This window comes from Pyrus communis, chromosome 11 (genome assembly GCF_041283825.1).
Source record: "Pyrus communis isolate YQ-2024b chromosome 11, ASM4128382v1, whole genome shotgun sequence".
NCBI lineage: Eukaryota > Viridiplantae > Streptophyta > Magnoliopsida > Rosales > Rosaceae > Pyrus > Pyrus communis.
Genome location: NC_142575.1, coordinates 6373097 through 6379988, shown reverse-complemented (window position 1 = coordinate 6379988; position 6892 = coordinate 6373097). Strand labels below are relative to the sequence as shown.

Here is a 6892-nt window from a genome sequence, read left to right as displayed (position 1 = left end):
TAGAGTTAAAAATAAGGGCAATTTTATTGCCCTCGTACTCCAATTGTCATTGCCCTCCACCAACTGGTAGAGATGCTTTTATGCAAGACTTTAATTTCCTCATTTTGAATTTACATCCGCAACACACTTAACATACTCCTTAAGAGCAACTCGACCGTTGCTTATTGCCTTGGGGATAGGCAACTCAATCCACTCTCCTCCCTTCCCAAAACACTTCAGCCCACTCGAGCAATTGGGTTCAAGGTGAGCCCGGTGGAGAAGTTAGGCAATAATTGTATGGCCCATCACCCTGCTTATGTAACGCAAGGTTGACGTCAGCCACAATTTAAATTATTAAAAAATTATAAATAAAAAAACTAATTAAAAATATAAACATTATAATTTTTTTTTCTATAAATGCCTAACAATGTTCTTCCACTTTACACTACATTTCAATATTTTCAAATACTTTCAAACAATCTTTTATTATTATCCAAAATTAAAAATAAAGTTATCTTTGATTATTTTATAAAATAAAAAAAATACTAATATTTTAATACGAATTGCTTGGACTATTCAGTTTAGGATGGATATGCAATTGGGTAGTTACTGTTCATTTAAAGAGATTGAGTTGCCTATTGCCCAGATGAACTTTACTACATTGAAAGTGCTTTAAAGATTTTATTTTTCGGTTCTTAAAATGAGGGCTTCACTAATGTACCGGATTGTGATCACTTAACTTCTTGAGCCAGAAGGTCTTCCTAGTTATGTCCTAAATTATATAGGTGGCGCCTGTGGTATAACATGAAAGGTTGGAAAGTTTATGCGAGCTGGGGTCATGCATGTCCACCTCGTCCCACATAAAGGGTAAAAAAAGGCTAGGTTCGTTTCAAAACATTTTTGTTTGGGGTGACTTTCAAATCGACCACGAAGCTTAAAAGTTCTCACATTGTCCTTAAAGATGTTGAGATTGTATCAATATACACATTTATTTGAATAAAACTCTTTAATTTTAGAGACATGTAAGTCACAGTTGCACCATATCAACTAAAAAATTCATTAGCTTAATGAATAATTAAATGTTCAAATATCCAAAAAGTGTAAATTAATACAATTTCAAAACCTTGGGGTCAATGTGAAAAAATTAAGATCTTACAGCCTATTTTAAAAATCACCCCAGAAAAAGCCCAAGGACCTGGCTTTGTATAAATAGTATTGCTAGTCACCAGCCTAACTCCAGCCTTGGAACAAAATAAGTTCAAAAGTATGAGTGAGCTAGATTAGGTCTAGCTTTTGTGTTCTTCTATCAGGATTTTCCAAACTGTTTTTTAAATTAGGATTCATCTCTTCTTTAACCATAGGCATATTAGCTCTCCCATTAGTCGTTCTTATTGTCCTTGTCTCTCTTAAATCAGGTGGATGGATCTTAATTAGCTTCTGTACTTCCATACTGATATCCATACGATAGGATATATGGATTCTTTTTCGCTTGTTCTCCAACTTTATGGGTCCAGTCCTCCATTCATGGGTTAATTGTCTTCTTTTTAGGGTTAGGGTTTCTGCTTCTACAATCTGCATAATTTGCATGAGGAATCTCAAGACCATCTGTCAGAGTAAGTCAGTATTCGCGGGTGCAGCATCATCAAGATTCACATACAGGCAAGGGGGCTACCTTTATCGATCGAGTAAATTGTTACTGCACCAATCTGAATATTTCCTTCAACTTCCTTTTGCACTTGAAAGGTAGTTCCTTCGAAGTGGGAATCTTGATGATGCTGCATCAGCTGGTACATGACTATTTGGAATCCGCGTCGATGATCCCTGTGAAGAATTAAGGTGAGAGAGCAATTTTTGAGGTGCCAGACAATTGATTTTTGGGGTTATTTTAGTTTTAAATCCTTTGAAGATTATTAAGTACTAGTATTAATCATGTCTTTATCTTCTACCATATGTTGTTTGCTTATCCGAATTAAGTTGACTAATGGATGAAACGTCACAGTTGGTGTATCCTGCAATTAATTTTTTGAATTTTGACCATCGTTCGTAGATTACTGGTGGTTAGATGTGTGAATCCATTCACAACGGGGAAATATAAACTTGTTTCTGACGATAAGTCTGGCAAATGAAAATTAATTCAAATTCGGATTTTATATTATTTAATTAGCTCTTTACTAAGTTCTGCACTTCTGCTAGTGCTGCCTTTGATTCAAACGGACAGGTGTAAATATGAGATGATATGATCCAAAGCACCATCTTTGCTCAATACTTTTGTTGTGTTATTGATTTTCTAGGCATTTTTACACCACAAGAACATCAGAGCACCTGATGGATCTTCAGATTGGCCACCAGCAATGCACGAGGGCAGGGTAATACTTTAATCATGATTAGTAATGCTTCATATACTTTGTTGAATCTTTTCTGTTGCAGTCAGTAAAATTAATCTGTTGATCAACGTTTTACCTCAATACACCTCAATGGGTTTTAATTGTGTAAAAATCTTACTCAACCAACCCAGGTCATTACTTTTTAATCCTTATTTTTGTTGGAGGTATATCACTTCGTTGTTATCACAACATTCTTCTGAAGTTTAGGAATTGGAGCTCTGATGTTTGTTTGATTCTCTTTGCTTAAAGACTATTGATTTGTAGGGGGGTTAGGTACCCAAGAATATTAATGTCAGGAATCTGATGTTTTATGGTTTACGCCTGAAATCAGCTTTTAGTTTATACATGTCCTATGCCAATTCATGACATATGAAATACCTTTTGGCTTTGCTCGATAAAGAGGATTAGCTTATGTAGTACTATTCACTATATTGAAGACATTAAAAAAAAATGATAAATTTTTTATTTAATTTGTCTAAGTTGAAGGTTACTTTTTAAGAGAAAATATCCCCTACTAATCACCACAAAAATGATAGGATTAAAAAAGACAATTATTCTTCATTAGTAACCTTCAACTTGGATAAAATAAGGAATTTGTCATTCATTTCTTCTTTTAAAATACCTTTAGTATAGTAAATAGTCATGTACAAACCAATCCTCTATGTCAGACGAGACCTTTGTGCAATAAATAAACAAACATATATGAAGTATATTGATTCTGTGAGACTGTGGTCATCATAAAGTAATGAGGTGGAGGGTGAGTGAATAACCAAATTTATTAATTTCTCATCAGTTGAATGGAAAGTGGATTAACTTTTGTCTCTTATTTGAAGGCTTGACTTGTGCAATTTGATCAAGTTTTCGCAATTCAGGGTACCGTTTAGTGTGGACAGTCTTTGCAATTGATCAAGTATATATAATCACGATCCTGATAAATCCCCTCTCAACAAAGTCAAGCTTTCACCCGGTAAAGGCTCAAGACCAGTGTCTGACAAAAGTTGGTAACCCTAATTTATTGAAGATCTAGATTCAATTATTCTGCATGAAAACTTGACTCTGCCTTTATTAGGTGATGTTTTGTTTCCCAGAAATCAGATGAGAGTGGACTAATTATTCTTATCTTACATTATCCGTGCAGAGTCGATAAACCAAAATTTAGATTGGTATTGAAGGTTGATGGGAGAGAGTACAAGAAATAAACAAGAGTGAATGAAAGCAAAATGTTGAAAGAGAAAATAACTTAAAGTAATTTTTATATTTGGTTTTTAGTTTTTATTTTGTGTACTTTTCCTACTAAATTTCTTCTACATCTCTTCCACCTATCTTCCTCCATTATTTTATAGGAAACTTTAACGAAAAATTTCTGGTATTGTTCACTTTAACCAAAAACCACATTTTTACACTAAAAAGTCAATCCTGGTACTATTCACTTTATCTTTTATTTTGTCCTTATCGTTAAAACTCAAAGTTTTCAAGCCATTTTCATTAATTTTCCTTATTTTATATCCTTTATTTCTTCCATGCACTATTTCTCTACTATATAAAACAAAAATGAAAGCTAACAACTAATTAAAAACAAAATGATTATCAAACAATTTCCTAAGCGCTAATGTTGTTATTTGGTTTGGTAGGATAATAACTTTTTTGCTGAAGAAATCAGAGTTTGCGATACGCTCAAACAAGACTGCAGGAAGCTATTTGAGCATTCAATATCAAAGCCTGAATGCTTTTCTATAGGTAAGGGATGCACAATGGATGATCCCAGATTGGAAAGATATATACAATCTTGTCTCCAATTTAATTACTTGACAAGTTTTTATTGGACAGTTAAGTTTATTTTTTGAACACGTGGTATATATTAATTAGCCAATAATGCTGTTAAAATTATGAAAATTCACAGGCCAATCACTTTCTTTGTAGTAATCAGAACACGTCTGCAGCTAGCTTCTTAACTGGTCAATGCTGCAAGAAGTTGTTTGGGTTAATATTTGAATATTGGGCTTAAATAAAGGAAAGCCCAAGGATGCCAAATTAAGGGAAGACTTGCCCGAAGTCCGTTGAGCCCAGGAACAAATTGAAGCCTTCTCAGCTAAGACACAAGCCACGTGTTTATAATTAAAGTGACAAGTGATGAAGATTAATCTACTATCAGCCAAAGAACACTTTCCAGTGGCATTTATAGTAAAAAAACTGATGACTCACTATCCTCCAAGTGCTTTTGGGCAAGAGTAAAAGCTACAGCAGTCGGGCCAAACTGCCTATAAAATGAAGAAAAGACAACGGGGACAAGGACACTCAACCAATCAAACAAACAAACTTACAAACTCTGCTCTCAAGCCAGATTTGCATCCAAAAGCTGAAATCAACCCATATTCAGTCCTTTTAGTGATAGTTTCCTTAGAAAAATTATCTTTTCTCTAGTATAAAAGCTCTGCTACCATTCCCAATGTTGTAGTATCGATCATCTTGTGTAAACTTGTTTACCATCCATCCCTTTTTTTAGCATATAAACCTTGTAAATTCAAAGAGAAGTGACTGCAAGAAGTTCAACCTTGCCAGACAAGGTGAAATCTTGCCCGAAACCCTTTGTTTGTTTTCTTAATTAATAGATATATTGCTTAATGCATTCTCTAACATGCATTCAAGCTATTTCCACCTGTTTTTCTATTTTAAGAGTCTCATTTGAGTGTGGATCTGGTTAGTTTGGTGGATATCTTTTCATTAAAAGTAGTTTGGGACCAAACAAATGACTTAAGGGGCTCTGGACTCCCTTCATTCGAACATGCAAGACCATGAACTAAAAGTCTTTGTTTACAAGGCAAGAAAAAGAACTTAATGTGGACTTAACCCATCGGCGACAATCATTTGATAACAAGAAGTTTAAGTAACTTGGGGCGCAAGTAATCAACTTAAAACACGCTTGTTCTATATCTGCTATACTGAGATAGCAGTCACATGCCTAATCACTTACTTAGTTTTAATTGTGAGCCTCAAGGCCTACACCTAAGGCCCTACAAAGGCACATTTTGAAACTAACTTTGTTCTATTCTTGTAGCACATCAACAAGTAAGAGCCTAACTATACATCCAAAGTGCCAATCCATTGAGGAGCTATGCTGAGGTCCGATGAGCCTTTCTCCAGAGAAATCTTTGCCCAAACATAGTTTTGGCACACTCAGTGGGATCCCATTGGTCTTGTATGCTAAGAAATAGAAGGAAAGAGATAACCTTCAGGTGGAACACATAATACGAGCCACCCCAGTATCTACCAAGATTAAGCATGACAGATCATCCAGAAGATTTCCCCCCTTATGAGGACCAGCTATTATAGGAAGCCTGACTTCATCTAAGAAGTCGGAAGGGAATGTGACAAATGAAGACTTGCAGGCCACTATGGTGCAAGTGTTGAAAAGTATGGAAAAGATTACTCTGGAAACCAGAGGAGAAGTGAGTAGACTCTGTTCCTTAACAAGGAGTTTACAAAGAAGATTAGTTCTTGAGTACTCTACTCCCAAAAATGGTTATGCCGAGGAAATGATGGAAGAAGTAAGTCCTGAGAAAGAACCAGTTATTCCCTTATTTCCTTTGCTTGAGGAAAAGAAGGATAAAGGAAAAAAACAAGGAAAGATCTAGCGTTAGTCAGCTAGTATTGGAAAAGATCCTGGAAACAGAGTTGCCCGATTATTTTCACTAGATAGTAGGGGCAGAGCAGGCAAGAAAGAAAAAAGTATGGGATGCCCCAATTAAATGGAGAATCCAGTGGGAAAGGTGAGCTCACAACTACAGACAAAACCCCCTTATAGGCCAACATCATTGGCTAATAAGGGAGGAGGGGCCAGATGGAGGAAGCTTGAACCAAAAAAAAAAACTTTCTCGGGCAATGATCGTAGCCCGAAATGGGAACCTCCACATACCCCACCTAATAATACAGCCAATCAGCAACTCAGAGAAGAGTTAGCCGAACTAAGAATGATAGTGGTCCAGAATGTTCAACCTTGGGCTCGCCCGCTATTTAGGATCACCTACCAGAAGCCATATCCCGAGTATATTGATAAGCAGAATCATTTTTCCCCTTAACTTCAAGATGTCCGTGTTTCCAACTTTTAGTAGAGAAAATGGCAGTGTGTCCTCTAGAGATCACATTTTCAAGTTTTCTAACCATTGTGTGGCGTTTGAAGACAATCCTAACTATAAGTTAAGATTGTTTGGGAATTCGTTGGTTGGCCTAGCATCTCAGTGGTATTCCTTGTTGCCCCCCAATTCGTCAACTGGGGGCAAATGGAGATGGCTTTTCATGAACAATTCTATGGAGTGAAGCCCGAGATGACTATCAATGATTTGGTGGAGGTAAAGCAATATGAGCATGAGTCTACATAATACTTCATGATGAGGTTTAGAAAGACAAGGATGAGATGCCAATTCCCTATCAATCATGCCTAGCTTATATTCATTGCTCAGAAGGCATTGAGGCTGCCTTTAAGAAAAAAGTTTTATGATGTACTATTCAGTGAACTGGAAGAATTGGTGATT

The 6892-nt window shown here is 36.0% G+C and overlaps 1 long non-coding RNA gene across 1 annotated transcript; it reads left to right on the top strand.

The window, feature by feature from the left end:
• The first annotated feature begins 1230 nt into the window (after positions 1–1230).
• LOC137741458 (uncharacterized) lies at positions 1231–4997 on the top strand. The gene is made up of 6 exons (XR_011069300.2): positions 1231–1815; positions 2271–2345; positions 3197–3360; positions 3502–3608; positions 3995–4100; positions 4264–4997. It is a non-coding gene; the product is annotated as an uncharacterized LOC137741458 (long non-coding RNA).
• The last annotated feature ends 1895 nt before the right edge of the window (positions 4998–6892 follow it).